The following is a 21216-nucleotide window of genomic DNA, read 5'->3' on the forward strand; positions in this document are numbered from 1 at the left end:
CTGTGTACCTTTGTGGTGAATTCTCCGTTTGGTTGTCTCTGTACCATCACGTCTAGGAATGGGAGTTGGTTGTCCTTTTCTTCTTCTCTCGTGAATCGGATTCCTGTGAGTGTGGAGTTGATGGTCTGGTGTGTTTTCTCTATTTCTGTGTTTTTAATGATTACAAAGGTGTCATCAACATATCTGACCCAACATATCCGCATCCATGAACATCAACTAGCCACGAAACGCCATGACCAGCTATCCTTAGTAGCCACACATGCAGACAACAAGCAACATGAATTCGACTGGGACAACACTACCATTATAGGGCAAGCCAAACAAAGAACAGCCAGGGAATTCCTAGAAGCATGGCACTCATCCACAAACTCCATCAACAAACACATCGACCTGGACCCAATATACCGGCCACTACAGCGGACAGCTGAAACTGACAACCGGAAGTGGCAGGGACAGGCCACTATAAATGCCAGAGGAAACACCACAGAAGCGCTTCACAGGAGGCTCCCAAGCATAGAGGATGTCACCTAGACAGGGGACGAAACGTTTGCAACAAAAATTTCCAGCTCTGTTTGTCCTATCTTTTTCTTCTAATGGCCTTCTTTCCTAAACTGCTGGGCAGGTGTTATTGACGTCTGAAATATTTATTTTTGCATCTAATAACTGAAAGAGAATGAGTCATGCATGTACAAACCATTACTGCACTTTTCAAAGCTCATATTTCCAAAGCTTAGCCAGCACATTAAACCCATGACATCTCAAATACACCGGTTCTAAATATTGTTTAAGTGGTTTGTATAAATAGTGCACTGAAATCTTGATAGAAATGCAAGAGCTGACTGGCACTTTCCACTTTTGATTGTTTTGTGAGGTCCGAGTTTTGTGTACACAGTGCTTATCTTTCTGTTTCATTCCACTTGCTCTCCATAGGCCTTACAAGAATCTAAATGAAGGCCTGTTCTGCAGTCGCTGTGAGAATTACTGAGGTGAAAGCAACACTTTGTCGATCTTTATAGCTGAAGTATTTCTGTTGCTTTTTTGGTTTAAAATGAACGCTCATCCGCAAATGTGCAGTAACTAAAATTTATCCTTAAAGGTTTGATTGTGGTCTTGCACTCAGTAACTTAACTGAGTTACGCTAGAGGGACTTGAGGTTTGAATTTAAGACTATGTGGAGTTAGCTGAGCTCTGCCTGAGTGGCTCTAATAGTGATCACTGTCATTTAGTGCTATGAGCATGAAGATTGAACAAAAGCTATCCAGGATTCAAGCTCCTGACTGTCAAACAGTAATGTCGGTGTGTCTGTAGTGTTTATTTGTTCATGGGACCTGGGTGTCACTGACTGGGCCAGCAGTTATTGCACATCCTAAATTGCCCTCAAGGACTTTCAAATGAGCACCGAAATGTCACTTGGCTGGTGGTAAGAAGGGCTTCAACTGTGTGATCCTTCATGTACGCCCAGTCCCTTGAAGCAGCTGTGGGGGGCTTGAGACTGTCATACATCTCCTGCCAGGAGAAAGTGAGGACAGCAGATGCTGGAGATCAGTGATGGTCTGAATGTGGTCTTCAGTCCATACGGGTTGAGTTGGCAGGAGCTGAGGAAGGAGATGTGGCTATAGTCGTGGGTCTGCTTCAGGACGTGGCTGAAGAGCTTCAGGGCAGAGGAGATGACCTGGGGGATGCAATCTCCTGCCTTTGCAAATGAAAGATGCAGTGGTTTTTGTTGAGGTTTGTCCCAAACAGCTACACAATGTGGGACTTGGTGCTGTACGGTCTGTTCCCAAGGACACACAATGAGACAAACATCAACTACGCCTGGAGGACAATCAACTCTATGAAAGACTCTCTTTGGTCTGCCCGAAACTTGTTGGTCTTCCAGAACAAGGAGTGGACCTTGACTGAGTGTTGCAGACTGGCACATTCCAAGGTCCAGGATTACATTGGGATGGGACAGTGGCTCAGTGGTTAGCACTGCTACCTCACAACACTAGGGGCCCAGGTTCAATCCCAGCCTCAGGCAACTGTCTGTGTGGAGTTTGCACATTCTCCCCGTGGGTTTCTTCCCACAGTCCAAAGATGGGCCTGTTAGGTGAATTGGCCATGCTAAATTGCCCATGATGTTCAGGGATGTGTAGGTTAGGTGCATTAGGCAGGGCTAATTGTAGAGTAATAGGGTAGGGGAATGCCGAGGGTCGGTGTGGACATTTCTTTTTAAGAGGTTAGATTCCCTACAGTGTGGAAACAGACCCTTCGGCCCAACCAGTCCACTCCGATGAATAACCCACCCAGACCCGTTTCCCTCTGACTAATGCACCTGACACTATAGGCAATTTAGCATGGACAATTCACCTGACCTGCACATCTTTGGACTGTGGGAGGAAACCGGAGCACCCGGAGGAAACCCATGCAGACATGGGGAACATGTGCAAACTCCACACAGACAGTCGTCCAAGGCTGGAATCGAACCTGGGACCCTGGGGCTGTGAGGCAGCTGTGCTAACCACTGAGCCACCATGCCACCCCACTTGTTAGACCAAATGATCTATTTCCACATCGTAGGGTTTCTATGATCTGAAAGATGCACTAAAGCAGACTTAAGACACTCTTCACTCACCACACACACACACACACACACACACTTTCTCACATTCACAACCCCCACCCCAGACAGACACACACACACAGACAGATAAATGTATTTTGTGGGGTGAATTTGTACTTGCAGAGTTACATTGCACTTTGCTCAAAAACCACATAGATTCATGTCGAACTCTAAGCTCAAAAACTGCATGAATTTATGTAAAACTCTGTTATCTCACTTTTTAGATTAGAATCAATCTAAACATCAGGTCATAGACAGAGAACACAGGGGGCTAACATCTTCAACATATTGTCTAGCTATCACCATTGTTAAAATTCTGTGTTACGATCGAGCTCTCCACTATCACCTGATGAAGGAGCGTCGCTCCGAAAGCTAGTGTGCTTCCAATTAAACCTGTTGGACTATAACCAGGTGTTGTGTGATTTTTAACTTTGTACACCCCAGTCCAACACCGGCATCTCCAAATCATCATGTAATGCAGTTGTTATGATTGAAAAGCAGAAAGGAAAAGTAGCAATTTGAAAGGTTCAGTATCCCAGTAAATCAAAGCTAATGGTGAAGCCAGTTATCAGGGTCTGAAAAGTTATAAATTCAAAACCTGTGCATTTTATTCACAGTTGATTTCTCAACAAGAAATATGAACTGGAGATGAAGTACTCAGTTAAGAGATACACAGAACGGAATGAGTTATTTTGTCTCCATGTTAGCTAATCAGTGTGTAGTTGTGGAGCAATACTGATTGAGGCAGGGAAATAGAATGTTGGAAAAGACATAGGCCATTCAGCCCATCGAGCCTGATCTGCCAGTAAATTACATCATGGCTAATCTTCATTATAAATCCTATCAACTGCCATGTAGCTTAATAACTGTAAATTACAGGGTTAACTATACATTTGCAGGAATAACGTCTACTGCTCATATGTGTAAGAAGCAATGTCATAGCGACATCAGGCCATGTGGAACTGGGGCCTGAGTCTGTAGGATTCCAGAGATATCTTGACTTACCATCCCTTAACATCAATAAAGTCTATTAATTTAAGCTGTATTGAGTATAAACCTGATCTTACTGCCTGTTGGTAACAGCAATGACAACCACGGAACAGGAAGCTAGTGACAAGTAAAGCTCAGTCTGATTCTGCAGGTGAAGGGCCAGTGTGGTAGAAGGGAAACATTCTGAAAGGGTTAAGATTGAAGATTGCATTAAGCCCCACCCAACTTGATAACATCATGAAGATGTAGATGGGGCAAGAACACCTTTAGGATCTTGTAGGGTGAAAAACCTATCTCCCAGGTTTCCTCGTGACAATGTCTAACCTAGTCATCAAACTCACACCTGATTGCTATCATGCATTTCAGACAAAAGCCTCTTGTCCTTACGAGTTACTTATGGTTTCCCTCTACCACTGCAAATGAACTAGATGCTTTGACCCAATCAAGGAAAGAGAATGATGCCTTCAAAATACTTCAATCACAGCTGCATGTAGTCGGTATCATAGCAAATACAACATGGGTTGTAGTGGTGAGCATCATTGTTTAATACTACAAAGATGGCAATTACTGCAACTGATCAGTCAAACCACCTACAGAATGATCAAGACAGGATCAACTTTGCTTTTTTTTAGATTAGATTCCCTACGGTATGAAAACAAGCCCTTCAGCCCAACAAGTCCATACTGACTCTCCGAAGAGTAACCCACCCACACCCATTCCCGTACCCTGTATTTCTCCCTAACTAATGCACCTAACACTTTGGGCAATTTAGCATGGTCAATTCACCTGACCTGCACATCATTGGACCGTGGGAGGAAACCCATGGGGAAGAATATGCAAACTCTACACACACAGTTACCCAAAGCAGGAATTGAACCCAGGTCCCTGGTGCTGTGTGGCAGCAGTGCTAACCACTGAACCACCGTGCTGCTCAGTGCCTTTACTGCCTTTCATTTCAGACTGAATGAGAGAATCACAGAAGAAACATGTATAAGCTAGGAACTCGTCCTGGCAGTCCTAATAACTGCAGCTTAAATCAGAATAATAGCTACTGATCACATTTGTAGTTTCAGAATCTATTGAGAAGCAAGACACTTTCAGAGCAATCTCGGAAGTCACATGACACCAGTTTATAGTCCAATAGGTTTATTTGAAATCGCAAGCTTTTGGAGCACTACTCCTTTGTCAGGTAAACTTTCATCAGATAAAGCTGTTGGACTGTAACCTGGTATCGTGTGACTTCTGACTTTGTCCACTCTAGTCCAACACTGGCACTATCATAGGAATAATCTCGATTTGAGGTTCAGCTGGAGGCAAACAAGCATCGGAGCAGGGGAGTTATTTCCAGTATCCTGACCAATACTTGTTCCTCATGCCTGATGAAGGGCTTATGCCCGAAATGTCGACTCTCCTGCTCCTCGGATGCTGCCTGACCTGTTGTGCTTTTCCAGCACCACACCCTCAATTCAATACCTATTCTTAAACTAACATTGCCAACACAAAGTATATGGTCATTATCTCATTACTTTGGTGTTTGCAAATTATAATTACATCAACAGCAACAGTAGCCTCACTTCAAAAAGGATTTCATGTGCTGAGACACTTTGGGACAGCACAGGTTGTGAAAGGTGCCACACTAATACAAATTGTTTTTTAATATAGGAAATTGTGAGCTTGTAATAAAGTGCTGGGTTACCCAGAAAACAAAATGCACCCTTTTCTTTGAATCCAGAGGCCATATTTTAAACTGAAAAGGTAAAGTGATTTTAATAGCTATAGTGACCACTGTCTCTATGAAGAGACAGCTGAATTTCCAATCTCTTCATGTCAGAATTAGTCATACAGTCCATATGTATTAGCTCAAGTGTTGTGTGTTTTAAATAATATGGTAGCAGGACAAGGTAAGTCAGCCATTCAGTTCTGTTCTGCCTCATAGTTAAATTATGGCTCATCTATATATCATGTCCATTTACCCACAATAAACTCCATATCACCCGATGCCTTTTTCTCACCAACATCCATCAATTTGAGTCTTTGAAAGCTCCAATTCTTTCCCTGCGTGCAAAGCTCTTTTGCAGGAAAGAATTTATGATTTTCAGATAATGTCTATCTCATTTACTGGATGTCAAATGGTGAGCATTTAAAAACTGACTCAACCTATCTGTGTATTAATAATAGTAGCCCAAATCTTCTAGTCAATGTCCAAAACCCACTCCGCAAAGCTGATCCAAAAATAACTATCCACTTACCTTCCTCGAAGGTTTTACTGACTAAAGTTTTGATGGAAGATCCTGCAAAGCTCTCTCATTGCAAGAATTCTTGGAGACAGTGGCAAAGGGAATTTATAAGGAAGCCGTGCCCCTTTTATGTGGCAACTGTCGCTGTATTTCAATAATGAGAGTTTTAATGTGCCAAAGCTTCTCGTTGTGTTAGTGAAAGAGCATATGAGTGAATGGGTGACTCTGCACTGTGAAATTGTGTGGGGTGGATGAGAAAAGTGGGAAGCTCAGTTGGATGACAGCTATATAGAATGGAAGCTCTGATGAATTTGGGGTTGGGGAGAGAATCAGGGATCATGTTATCAGGGGGCTTTGAGGGACATTTCAGGGCGAGGGAGGGTGGTAGGGGCAGGAGGGTGATAATGTTGGTGGTAATGAGTAGTTGGTGTCAGTTTAGTAATCCAGGAGTTAGACTCCGTTCTCTCTCTCTGCCTAACATTTCCTGGGAAAGTATTCATATAAGATGGAACTGTCTGCAGTCTCTGACTTTACCCTAGAGTCTTTATTACTATTTCTCAGGGTTTGCAGAGGGCCCTGAGGAGTTGAGGAATTGCTATTTGGAAGTTTAAACTTTCTGGGTAATTCCCAGAGAGTTAGCACATCAGGGCATCTGAAAGGTTTAAACTTACATCTTGGGTCATTCATCTAGCCTCTAACAGTGAGGACATCAGAAGATTCAAGCTAAGATATACATCGGACAGGTAACCAAGATTTGATAAATGGATCAATCATTGCATTTGTGACTATTTACAGGCCTTACACAGATCCTTGTTCTTCCTTAGCTAAAGTTTGATTGAAACATAATTTCACACTGCAGCCCAAAGCAGAGAGTCGCCCAGTTCTAATCTGTCAAGGTCATATTATTCCAGGATGGATTTGCTTTGATTTTGTGTAAAGCAAAGAAATGGCGTATAAAGGCCAATAAAAGAAATTCTGTGACATCCAAAACAAAATCTTCTGTACTTCGAAATATTACAAGCATCACCACAGACCTTCACAACTAGTAATTGGCTGCAGATAGAAATTGTCTCAGAATAGTTGCATTGAGCCAGTCCGTCATATGAAATGATCTTTAATTGGACTTTGCATTTCAATTAAACATTTACGATGTTTAATTTTAATTTCCCATCAGTGCAGTTGCAAACATAAGGCTCTTTTCCTGAGGATGCATGAGAAGAACAATCTTCAAGGGCTTTTTGTTTTGTGGGTCTGGCTTTCTCCCTTCACATCAGAAAGTGATGAGAGAAAAAGGAAATTTGCATATGGCTTTTTAACTTTTAAAGAGATGACAACCAATATGGATTTGCACAGAAGTTGCTTAAGTTTGAAAACCTTTTTATTTCAAATCATCTCCCAGAACCTGGTACTGAACCATCTGGTCTCGACACTGTTCCCTCTTGTGCTTCCTGCTCGTCCAGTAAAGGATTTAGAATTACAATCTCTTGATGCAAAGGCTCAACAGCTCATTTCGAAACAAGAAACCCCATTTGAGCATTCACATAAATCCTTCCATTCTTATTAGTTTAGTCAGGTCTGAGTCTTTTATTAAAAACAATCTCCTGTCTGTTTCAATTAACAACTTGAAAACCACATACAAAGGTGCTGGATCAGTTTATGGATTGTGCGTTTTAATATTAGTTCTTCATTTGTAAGCATTCTATTTTGAAAATTGAATATACCAGTAATTCAGTCTAAAGCGAATGGCATAGATTAAGTGTTTATGAATAATGGCTAGAAGGTTTCCTAACAAGCTGGAAGAAAATATTGAATATTTCAGTCTCTGAGAAGTCCAGTTACTGAATGTTGAATTTTGTTTTCAGCATGATGACTGTGGCCTGGATACTGAGTGAACTTTGCAACTTTGGGGGCCAGGCTACCAGAGGGAGGGAACAGCTGGAATTCTTGGTCCCTTGGGATCATAATGGGTGAGTTACACTGAGATCTTAATATCGGTGAGCTTCTAAAGCTACTGTTCATAAATAGTAGTCTTTGAATGCATCTCCAAGTTTGCAATTAGTGCACAAAATTCCACTTGTTTACCATTTTGACACTGCTGACTGATCAGTGGAATCACCAGAGAATTAAGCTCAAACTTCCCATCTTATTTTTCAAAATAGCACCAATAGGAGACCATCAGGAAAATGTTTAGAATATTGTGTGTATGACACAGTAGCTCTCTACGGCCAACAACATCCCTATCCCTGCTAACCCACTCTTGCACAGTTCAATAACATATTCCCAGCTTCTTTTTTTGAGAAGGCTGAGTGCTTTAGCCCAACCTCCAACTCACATGAGGCTACTGGACCTCTTAAATTTTGATATGACAGAAAATCTGTTCCAATGGGAATTTCTGGGCAAAATAATTCCTATCATTGACAATAACGAATGCAGTGTTGGTTATTGTATTGATGGAAAAGATCGGAGACACTGAGTATGAGCAGCAGTTCAAACATTCTTGATTGGCTGATGAGTATAGTGATCCTTTATGGTGGAAGAGTGAGGAGGCTAAATAATACAACTTAAATAGGTTCTGGATGTAGGTTTGTTCGCTGAGTTGGAAGGTTCATTTTCATGAGCTACAAATCTTCTCAAAATTCGCTAACTTTAACAGGTGATCAAGAACAGAGAGATCTGGATATGTACCCAAATCCTTGAGGGAAGTAGAGTAAGTTGAGAAGGCTGCTTGTAAACAGCATATGACTCGCTTTCAATTAATAATGGAACAGATTTCAAAAACAACGATACTTTGTTGAACCATTATAGCACCTTGGTTAGTCCTCAGTTGGGAATATTGTGTTCCATTCTGAGCTACATATTTCGAGAAGGGGTAGAGGAAATGTCCTAGAATTCTACCAGATATGAATGACTTTACTCCTGTGCAGAAACTAGAGCTGGTCTTTGAGACAGCTATTAGAACTGATAGTTATGTACAAGGGGTTGGGGTTCTGAGAGGGTTATTGCCGAGGAGTTCATGAAGCTTCACCCATTATGTTGATGTCAAAAGGACTTAGCTGGGGTAAAGATCTCTGGATCTCAAAGGGTATATACACCTGCCATCCTTCGGATGGTATTAAATGTAACTTTCTCCTGATGGTTATCATTGCAATAAACCATATTTTCTTTGAGACAAGAGCTTTTTCTCACCAACCACACTAAACCAAACGTGTGCTGTAGATACCAACCTAAAAGAAAAATGGTAATGCCAAATTTATCAGTATCCATGAGTGCAGCTATCTCATACAACATGAAAAGTGGAGCTGGGGATTTGTCACACAACAGATAGAGGAGTTGAAAGTCAGGAATGGCTTTGATAAAGTAAGGAAAGTCAAACTACTATCGATGCTAGGTGGGTGAGTAATGAGAAGACACAAAGTTAAGGTGATAGGCAAGAAGAGACAAGGAATGTTTTTGCACTGCAAAAAATTGTGATCTGGAACACACCGTCTGAAAGGATGGCAGAAGTAAATTCAATAGGATTTGGTTGAATACTTGGAAGTCAAAAATGTTGTTATGAGTAATAAATAATTTCATTAGTTGAATGGATTAAAATATAAGAATTAATTCCAGTCATCAAGCTGGAACCAACTTATTGAACCAATCCCCAAATCAATATTATGTCATCTACAAAAATTCTCAGAAATGCCAAGTTTCTGGCAATTGCCAAAAAGCATTAGCAACACTGAAGCCAAGTTTACAACAAATGGACATTTTATTGACCCTGTGTCTCTTCAGTGGATAATAGCTCTGACAAATCATAACTTCAACGGGGCAGGACAATTACCTAGCGGCTTAGTACAATTTTGGAATGAAGCTCCGGATAAGAGACAATTAACTATCGACAGAGACTGATGGGCCTAGACAACTTATGTACCATTCAGTAGAAATGATCAATTTCAATGGCAGGTCAATCCATCATAATAATGGATGGATTATTTGAAAAGATGAACATGTAGTATGAGTATTTCAATAAACCTAAACAAATATTACATTTTGCTGTTTTTTTTTAATGAAATACAAGACTGATCTTAATAACATATGATTTTATTCTCTCTCCTTTGGGAGAAAATTAACATTGTATAATGTGTTAAAACTATAAGCTATTATTGTTCATACAATTCTATGCAAATTATGAACAGGATTTTAATAGATTATGTTGCCTACAGTGTGGCAACAGGCCCTTCGGCCCAACAAGCCTACACCAACCCTCCGAAGAGTAACCCATCCAGACCCATTTCCCTCTGATTAATGCATCTAACACTATGGGCAATTTAGCATGGCCAATTCACACTGACCTGCACATCATTAGACTGTGGGAGGAAACTGGAGCACCCAGGGGAAACCCACGCAGACACAGGGACAATGTGCAAACTCCACACAGACACTCGCCTGAGGCTGGAATTAAACCTGGGACCCTGGGACCCTGAGGTAACCACTGTGCCATCCTGAATGCTTAGGGATTCTATTGTCAGGAAAAAAAATTGTTGGGGTTGAGGGGGACAGATACAGACTACATCAGCTCATTTCCTAGAGGATGCCTCCCCGTTCACAACACCCCCCTCCCAATTAAGAGCGATCATGGTCTCTTGATGGGATACCAGGAGGAGTGAAGCAGGTCAGAGGTCACAGCATGGAGGCAGCATTGGACAAGAAAATGTCATACGTTATTTAAGGGCAGCAGGCAGTAGGACTCTCTTGAAGCCTGTGGCCCTCTTTTTGGCCATTTCCACGAGACAATCAGCCTCCAGACAGGGCCAGGAAAGAGTTGGGAAGTAGAGGGAGCACTCCTCCAGCATTCTTCTTAGAGCAACATGTACGTACACGCCCCACATAGACTACTGTTTCATTCGCACTAATATCTCAAGGGCAATTGCCTACAGTGCCCACATCATGTGAAACAATCTAAAGTAATCATAATGCCAATGTGCCCTTTAAATGGCCCCTAATTGGAGTTTTATGTCTATAAATTGCACTTATCGGACAGTCAATAAAGGTTCATGTCCATCCATGGAATGCTCCCTTGTGGCAAGAATGTGTTGGGCAGCTGTCCTGATGTGACTTTCTCTTAATTGGCTGGACTCCTGGTCTCAAGCCCAACTCCATGCCAGGGATTTCCACTCTATGACTTTGTAAATATTTAACATGTACTTCAAATTTGTAAAATGCTACACTTTCTGTCATGCTTTCCTGTCATCCTCACAATATTTGTCATTTTCATTACCTTTCCTCACCTCATTGTTTCTATCTGGTATGCTTTCAGTCCCTGTGATTAAACTAAACAGATAAGTTTCCTTCCCTCAAACTGAATGCTTCTCAGGTTTGTTTCCCGGGTAGGTGGCGCTGTTGGACAATTACCCCAGGTATCTTCCAGGAATGTGATGATGTTGTGCACTTAACCACTCTCGAGGGGGATCTTAATGTCTGTCCTCTAAATGGTGATGCCACCTCTTTCCTTTTCCTTTCCACTGTGCCCCACCTCCACCCCCTCTTGCGAATGGGCCTTGGCTCACTCATAAGGAAGAATTTTCAAAATCATGACCAGGCTGGTCAGAAGAAGCTATCTCCACTTTTAAAGTCCAGTGGGCCTGGACTTAAAGGGATTGGCCAAAGAAGAAAATGAGATGTGAGGAGAAAAAAAAGTTTCTTTTAAGGAATGGTTTGGGCCCAGAAGTGTGGTGGAGACAGGATCCATTGAGGCATTCAAGAGGACAGTAAACGATTGTTCGAATAGAACAATGTGCAGGAGTATGGGGAAAAGCAGGAGAATGGGGCTAAGTCATGAAGCTCATTTGGAGAAGTGATAGACACAATGGGCCAAATGGCCTGTTTATGCACCATAGCCACCCTATGGTTCTGAGTGCAGACCTACCTTCCCCCTGTTGTCACAAAATGGATTCCCTAGCTTCGAGATGGAATCAACCTTAAGTTCTTAAATGGCAATTGCTAAGAAGAGCTTAATGGTAGCAGGAACCGATTCCCATTGGAGATTTGAGGAAATGTATGCTGTTAATGATGATCCCCTTCATTATCAGGATATGAGCATCATTATCAGGGTCAATATTTATTGCCCTGGCCGTTGTTACCGGGAGAAGGTAATATTGAACCTCCTTTGTGGCGTACTGGTTCAGTCCAACTAAGAGTATTATTAAGCTACTTCAGGAGCCATACAAGAATCACTAGGGACTGGAATCACACATAGACCTGACTAGATAAAGACAACACATTTCCTTTCCCAAAGGACTTCAGTAAACCAAGCATTCAACAGATGTAACTGAAATAATTATGGCACACGCTGGGAAAATAATACAGAGATTATTAGGAATCAGCTATTGTTTTTGACCAGTGTGGACTTGGCAAACTGAAGGACATTTTTCTGTGCTGCAGACCTCTCTGATTCTCTGAGCGTTCTCTGGTCTCCACATGCTACAATAGAGTCTGAACTCTGCTGTTAGTGACTCCACCTGAATTCACAGCCACAAACTCTGCTGTAAGAATCTGCACAGTACTTTGAAAGGAAGTGAAAAAGCAGTTTGAAGAAGCAGAATATGGATGATTGACATTACAGTTAGGTGGCTCATGTGAAGAAATATACAACTTTAGGCTTGATCAGCCAGCCTTTTCGATCTGCCTCTTGCTGTCTTCACTGAATTTTTGAAAATAATCTCTTTCTTTACAATTCATTTATTTCTCAGGTCTTTCCAGCACCACTCTAATTCTGTACCTGATATCCAGCATCTGCAGTCCTCACTTCTGCCTCCCTTGATAGAGGCCTACTTTTCCCAGTGTATGGAATACTGTAGTAAACTGTCATTTGTATACGCAGTGATTGGTAAATGATCACATTTCAAAGGAGTGCTTGGTATCTAATATTGCCATGGGCTCATTGGAACCAGCACCAATGAATCCAGACATAGTAGCTGTTAAAATATAAGAACTTATGAAATATGAACAAGAATTGGCCATTCACCCCATCAAGCCTGCCCCACCATTCTATAAGATCATGGATGATCTGTCCCAGGCCTTAACTCCTCTTCCATGCCTGATCCTCAATATTTGAATAATCTATCTTCTCTTCAAACACTTTTGGTGATCTACCCTCCACAAACCTCTGGGTTGGAGAATTTCAGACACTCACTACCCTCTGAGAGAAGAAATCTCTCTGTACCTCAGATTTGAATTTTATTTCTATAGAACAGGAACTGAGAAGACGTCAAGTTGAGTCAAATCTACAGGTTGGGCAAGGAAGGTAAAAATTCTCTGGATTTTGATTAACTAAGAAGTGATGGATGGTGTTGGGGAATAGGTTGGATTCTGCTTTGCACTGTGTTTTGAAATCTTTCAAATTATGTTACATTTATATTGTGGTAAAGTGACCATGGGTCCAAAATTGGGCATTCCAAATTGGCCCACAGTCAGAAAAATCAGGCCTGACAGAAAGTTGGCAACAATAATTTAAACAGCAACCGGCAGCTATCAGAACAATGGAAACCAGATCAAAGAGGTTTAGAGGGAAGCAGTTACAACCAGCCTAAGGATTGTGTATTGGGGAAGTATCAATCAGACTTTCTGGCACCTAGACTTCCAGCCAGTGCCTGAGGCTGAGCATTTACTCTGACATGGCAACAGTGAAGGGTGCTGGTGTGACCCCATTGAATACTTTGAATCCCTCTCATGACCTCATTGGCCAAAAAGCACAGAACATTTGGAAGGTCTGGGTCAAGGGGAGATAAAATCACACGTCTGGAAGACATCCCCTCAGTGGAAACCCAAAGCAAGATTTGTAGCAGTAGAGCCAGTGGCAACCAACGAAGATCCAGGTGAAAATCCACCTGAACCTGCAAGACCCATCTTCTGAAAGAGAAACAGCTTGTTAGAGAGGAAGGAGATTCCATGGTCCAACTCAAACATACGTCTCATTGCTGGTAATATTCCTGCTCAGATGCATAAGAACAAGATATTGAGTAAATATTATGGAAATTTGAGAAATGTTCATATCATGTTTTAGTAAGGAATATTTACTTACTAAAATGGAGTTGAACCATAAACCAAATTTTGTGTCCCTTTGTCAGTCTCACCTACAGAAGTGCTTGGGTGAAGTGTTTTTAATACATAAACTGGTCAAAATATCCAAAGCATGGGCAACAAGGTAGTTTATTTTTATCTCTTTTGTGTAAATTTCTCCTTAAGGTTTAAAGCAAATCTGCAGCTTTGTGTGCCCACGTTTCAATGAAAGAAAACCATGTTAAATAAAGCAATAACAAAAAAAATGTATTGAGCCAAATTTCATTCTGTGATCCTGCTTGTCTGATTGTGGCACCAACTGGAATCGCCATACTGACTTGAAAAATCACAACCAGAACAGTGACATCGTTGGGCTAGTTGATATCCTACCTGACCTTTAATAGGAATGGTGTGCACCTCTGGAAACTACATTGAAACTTCTTTGCATTCACTTGATTTGGGAGGTCCCAAAGAGTTTTGCATCTAATTGGTATTTGTGATGGGTATGCATAACCAGCTTAGATGCATCAAGGTCCCACAAAGATCAGGTTTTTATAAAAAAGATGTGAGTTGAGGGATAAATAATGAATAAGGCACCAGAAAGAATATTTCTGTCTTTCTGTGCAATATACAGAGATCACCCCTGTACCACGGGGGATACATTCCAAGACCTACCATGGAAGCCTGAAACCACAGATAGGAGCTAACCCATTCATTTAAATGGGAAATTTACCTTCTCCGTATCCTCCTGGTCCCTGGTTCCGGAAGGTTCCCTATAATAGGTTCAGGCCATGGTAAACCCATGGATAGCTGAAACTGTGGAAAACGATTACGCGGATGCGGGGGGTCGCCCTGTAATACAATATTTTTATCATATAATATATAATATCATACATTGTTTTCCATGGACCTCACAGAGCGAGTAGAGCCTCATCTGAAACACTGCATCTCTTTGACAAATCTGGCCACAAGTTCCATAACCCTCTGAAGCAGAGGTAAGAATGCTATGACTAGCCTTTCATGTTGACGTAAGCTATCCTGAACAAAGCTGGTGAATTTGATAACTGTAATGAGCGATGTGGCAATGTTTTACATTATGTTTGCGAATCTTATTGATTTAAGTAACAAATGTCCCAGACTGCCTGTGAAGGCTTGTGGAATGACTCTCTGACCTACACACACACACGCTTTGTTACACACTGATTGTCTGTGTAGCCCAGCCCTGAGCACCTCTCACCCTTAATAGATCGTCGCCTCACTGACCTGGCTGCTCTATGTCCCTTTTTACCTCTTACTCCTCTTTCATCAGGATGCAAAGATCCTATACTCAAATATTTTGTCTTGGAAAAGCAGTCAGCAAATATTGTAGACAAAGACTCAAGAAAAAGCAAGTAGTAACGTAAGTAGTTTAGTAATATGGTGTTTAAAAATGATATCTTTTATAAAATTAAGCATTATCACTTTTGTGTAGTTCCAAGCAATTCTGGAAAGCATTTTCTCATTGGTATGACCAACACATAGCACAGGCAATATGACATGAATGGTCCCTCATTTAAATTGATTAGTTTTTTTTAATGTCTTAAGATAATGGGAAAAATTAATTGGCCACTAAAAATGGAGTGGACAGGGATTATTGAGGGTAAAGTGTGGCATAATCAATTCCTGGGATATTTCTAATGCCCATCTACCAATTGACTCGTTCAGTATCAGGCACATCAAAGAATTTTAAATGTCATTTACATTATGTTAATTTGATGCAGACCTAGACAGTAAAGTATTATTGTCAATAAAAATGTGGATACAATTAACACTTTTATCTGATATTGTGCTGTCCGGTATTTTATTGACACTTCAGCCCAATTCCAATCAACAGGTTAACACCTGCAATAGAATTGATGACAGTAATTTCCAGATTATGGGATGAATTTTAATTTTTTATATCAGGTGGGTAGCTATTCGTCAGTGCACAGGATGTACCTTTGAATATTCATTCATGGCCTATAGTAAATGTCAAGTCCCCTGTATTTTTCCTTGCTTTTATTATGAGAGTGGAAGAAGATAAATGTTCCTTCACAGTTTGAATTACTCAATATCATTTCTATTTAGATTATGATCGCAATTTGGAGAAAATATTAATACTTTCCTATCTATGTAAGCACATGTATGAATGCTTTTGTAGAGATCTAGGTTTTTCTGACAATTTGTTTTACAGAACAACCAATGACATTCGTATTCATTGCATTAAATACATGGCAAAGTTGGACCCAACAAAGGCAAGCAAGTAAGGCATAAACTGCAGCTGTGACTTAGATCAAAATAGTTCTTATTTATTTAGTCATACAGTTTTTACAGCATGGATTGAGGCCCATCAATTTCTATGTCAGTCTCTAAATATCCATCTATTCTAATTCCACTTGGCCAGTAGCCTTGTATGCTATGGCATTTAAAGTACTTATTTAAATAGTTCTTAAATGGCTTGAGGATTTCCATCTTGACCACCTTTAGGGCCTGAGCTCCAGAAACCCACAACCCTCTGACTTTTACTCAAAGCCGGCCTATACCTTTTCTTCCTTACCTTAAAACCATGCCTTTGGTTATTGGCCTCTCCACTGAAGTGAAATGTGTCATCCTATCTAGTCAGTCTAAGTCCTTCATAATTTGGTACACCTCAATCAGACACCTCTCAACCTTCTCGGTTCTAAGGAAAACAATCTCAGCCTGCCTAGTCTCTCTTCATAGTCCTTGCACAGATAACATTCTGGAGAATATCTAATTCTTCACTGCAGTCACATCCTCCCTATCATTTTGGTGACCAGAACTATACACAGTATTCCGACTGTGACCAAACTCATGTTATCTACACAGCTTCATCATTATCTCTTTGCTCTTATATTCAATGCCATAATGAATGATTAATAAAGACAAGTATCTTGTATGCCTTCTTAACCACCTTAGGAACCTGTTCTCTAGACATGCATGCCAAGTTCCTTCTTACCTATACCCTCGACAATCCAGCAAATGACCCCTTGTCTTGATGGTCCTCCCAAAATGCAGGATTGAATTTCATTTGCCACTGTTTGGCCCATCTGACCAGCCTGTCTTCATTGTCCTATTATGTAAGGCTTTCCTCCACATTATATACCACACCATTAATTTTTGTGTCATCTGTGAGCATACTGATCTTACGTCCTACATTCATGTCTAAATCATTGATGTACAGTACAGAACAAACAGCAAGGAAGCCAGCATGCCACTGGACATGGGCTTCCAGTCGCAAAAATACACCTCAACCATAAGCGTCTGCCTCTTGCTACTAAGCCAATTTTGATCCAATTTGCCACATTGTCTTGGATTACATGGGCTCCTGGCTTCTTAACCAATCTGCCATGTGAGACTTTGTCAAAGTCATACAGAAGTCCATGTAAACTACATCAACTGCACTACTATCAGCTACACATCTAGTCACCGCTTTGAAAAATTCAATCAAATTTCTTATTGTTGTATTCCCTTCACAAAGATATGCTGACTATCTGTGATTAATCCTTGCCTCTCCAAGTGGAGATTAATCAGTTCCTCTGACTATTTTTCAAAAGTTTTCCTATCACTGATGTTAAACTTACTGGCCTGTATATTCCTGGCTTGTCCCTGCTACCCATTCTTGAATTGTAGTACCATATTAGTTGTCCTTCAGTACACCGGAAAGTCTCCTGTGGCCAGAAATTATTTGGAAATTAATCTCAGAGCTCCACTATTCTCCGTCCTTGCCTCCCACATCAGCCTGTGATACATCTCACCTTGACCTGAAGATGAACCACTTCCAGTCCCGCTAAAAGCATTAATGTCTTCTCCCTCTGAATGCTAATTTGTTCAGGTATATCACAGCCCCCTCCATGATAACTTGACCTACACTGTCCTTCTCTAGTATAAAAATAGAAGCAAAATATTCATAGAAGTGCATAGTTGCACTTACTGTCTGATGTTGCCTCTCGATAGGCAGGTCTATCTCCAACACCTCATTTCATTTCACCTCACAACATTGTGTTTTTAGTATTTCTCCTTACATTACTGTGATAGGGTGCAGAGGGGTGAATCAGCTCCCTTCTTTACAATCCGGGCAGATCGCAACAAATATTTGAGTTCTTTTAGCATGCGGCCGTGCTTTTCCTAATCATAAAATTAAATTCAAGGACTATCTCAAAGCTGTGAACCTTTTTGTACTGCTGTAAATCAACATAGGGCAGAGCGAGCCAAGCGGTATGGGGTGTGGTGCCTGACATTCCACCTCACCCTCTATGACGAAGGCACCCTGGTAAATGGCATCTGATGACAGGGAGCGCTCATTTGGGAGATGCCAAAACCTCCATGTCCCAGCTCCTCCTGGCCGGAAAAACAAGAAGTGAGCTGCAGTCACCAGGTTACCACACTGACATTCACATCACTGTCTAGTTTCAAGCTGCAGGTGGGAGAATGAGAGACTGCGTATTCATGAAGAAAGATTTATTAATAATGAGATGATAATGCACACTAATGGGCGCAAATATGCTTCTTGCCACTCACTAGCACATATCTTATTTTTCCATTCAACATTTAGCTGTAAAATATGATTTGTTGCTCTCAATGTGAAGATTCTCCTCACAGTTAATCACACATGATTTTCCCAATGTTCTCACCATGTCAGTCAGGGCCTTGAAAGTTTCCAACCTTCTTTGTTTATACATCTGTTCACCTCTAATTGTCTCAGTAATATTAAATGCACCACTGTGCAAAACTCCCTTCACCATTCATTCATGGTACTGCCAGCATTGCCCATTCTTGTCCTTCAATGATGATGGTGAGTCACTTTCTTGAACCACTGTTGTCCATGTGACGTCAGTGTACTGACAGAGCTATTGGGGGGAGAGAATTTCTGTTCAGCAATGAGGAAGGGCAGTGGTGTCAAAGTTGGTGATTTGATCATGATCCTAGAATCTCTACAGTACAATTAGAGACTATTTGGCCCATTGAGTCTGCACCAACCTTCTAAAATTCCCATCTCAACCCACCTTATCTCTGGAAACCATATTTACCATTGCTAACCCATGTAGCCTGCACATCCGGCAGTTTAGCATGGCCAATCCAGCTAACCTGCACACCTTTCAACTGATGGCACTGTCGAAGATACTTTCCATTATTTTGATGCCAATTTAGTGTCAACTGAAGCAGTGGGAATTGGTTGGTTGGATTTATCTGGTTTTTATTTTGTGGACAGGACTTTTTTTCAACTGTGGGAGAAAACTGGAGCACCTGGAAGAAACCCATGTAGATATGGGGTGAATATTCAAACTCCACACAGACAGTCATCCGGAGTTGACCCTAGGTGCCTGGTGCAATGAGGCAGCAGTGCAAACCACTGTCCACCATTTCTTGAAGGAGAACATGTTCTCAGGTGCCCACTACTTTTGTCCTTCCAAGTTCTAGAGATCACAGCTTGAGAGATGCTGTTCAAGATGTCCTTTGGGAGTTGTTGCAGTGCATCTTATGAATGAGATACCTGGCTTCCACTATGTGCCAGTGGTGGACAGAGTGAATGTTTAAGGTGATAGATGAGGTGCTGATCAAATAAAGTTTGACGTGGGACGATGTCACGGTACTTGAGGATTATTGGTGCTGCATTTAGTCAGGAAAGTGGGAGTATTCCATTATATCCTGATCTGTGGGATCAAGCTTTGGGGAGTCAAAAGAGACTCACTGCACATCGCTACTATCTTACTTGCTCTCATAGTCACAATATTTATCTGGCTGATTCACTGAAATTCCTGATCAATAGTAAGCCCCAGGATGCTGACGGTGGAAAATGTGATGAATTTAGTGCCACTGACTTTCAAGAGCAGATGGATATACACTCTATTTGTGGAGATGATCATTGCCTGACAATTGCATGGCATGAATGTTCTTTTTCACTTATTAGCCCAAGCCTGATTGTTAGCCATCCTGTGGACATGTATTGATTCTTTATCTGAGGCATTTGAAATTGAATTAAGCACTGTGTAACCATTAGCAAACATCCCTACTTTAGACCTTACAGTGAAGGGTAACTGAAGAAGGTTGGACACAGGACACAAACCTGAGGAATTTGTGCAGTAATACCATGGATCTGAGATGTTTGGTCTCCAACAATCACAACCATCTTCCTTTGTGCAAGATATGACCCTGGTACCAATGGACACAATTCAACTGATCCCCATTCTCTACAATTTCAGCAAGGCTCCTTGATGCCAGGTTAGCTCAATTGCTGCCTTTATGTCAAGTACATTCAATATCACCTAATCTCTGGAATTCAACCCTTTTGGCTTTAGTTGGTCCCAGGCTGTAATGAGATCTGGAGTTGTCCATCCTGGTAGAATGCAAAGGGAGCATCAGTGAGCAGGTTACCGCTGATTACCTGCCAACTGATGGCACTGTCGAAGATACTTTCCGTTATTTTGATGCCAATTTAGTGTCAACTGAAGCAGTGGGAATTGGTTGGTTGGATTTATCTGGTTTTTATTTTGTGGACAGGACTTTTTTTAATATTGTTGCATAGATGCCAATGTTGCAGCCTTACTAGAACATCTTGCATCTAGTTCTAAAGCAGAACTCTTTGATACTACTCCCAAGATGTTGTAACGGTCTGTAGCCTTTGCTTTCTCTAGCATCTTCAGCAATTTCTTGTTGTCACATGGAGTGAAGATAATTGGCTGAAGACTGATAATTGTATTGATAGAACCTCCAGAAATAGTTGCGATAGAGCATCCACTTGGCAGTTTAGCTGAAAATGGTTCTGAATCCTTCACACTTGGCTTTTGATTAATATGCTGGACCCCACCATCATTGAGTAGTTGGAGATTAATGGAGTCTTCTCCTTGTCTCACCATAATGATAATGGTAGAGTGAGGGATTTGTTCGACCATGCCACTGTACATTGTGTTTGCGTACAATTCTGTTGCTTGATGGCTCCATGTTTCCTTTTTGTGCAGCATTGATTTATCAGATTTGTTCTGAATCTGTCCCACTTAACAAGGTGATAGTGATGCCCGCACAATAATGGGAATGTTCAGTGGGACAATAGGATTTTCTCCCCAGGGACTGTACAGTGGTGACATCTATCAATATTATTATAAGACAGACCCATCTGCAATCAGTAGATTGGTGAGAACAAGGTCAAATAGGCTGTTTACTCTTGTTGATGGAGCAATTTATATTCCCAGTTATTGCAAATATGTCTCTGCACTTTTTGTACCTACATATAAAGCCAATAGGAACTGGACTGAGTTTGTACTGCACATTTGTGCTTTCCAAGCCAGTGTCAGATATGTTCACTCTTCTGAT

The sequence above is a fragment of the Chiloscyllium plagiosum genome, chromosome 15 (assembly GCF_004010195.1).
Source record: "Chiloscyllium plagiosum isolate BGI_BamShark_2017 chromosome 15, ASM401019v2, whole genome shotgun sequence".
In the NCBI taxonomy this organism is placed as follows: domain Eukaryota; kingdom Metazoa; phylum Chordata; class Chondrichthyes; order Orectolobiformes; family Hemiscylliidae; genus Chiloscyllium; species Chiloscyllium plagiosum.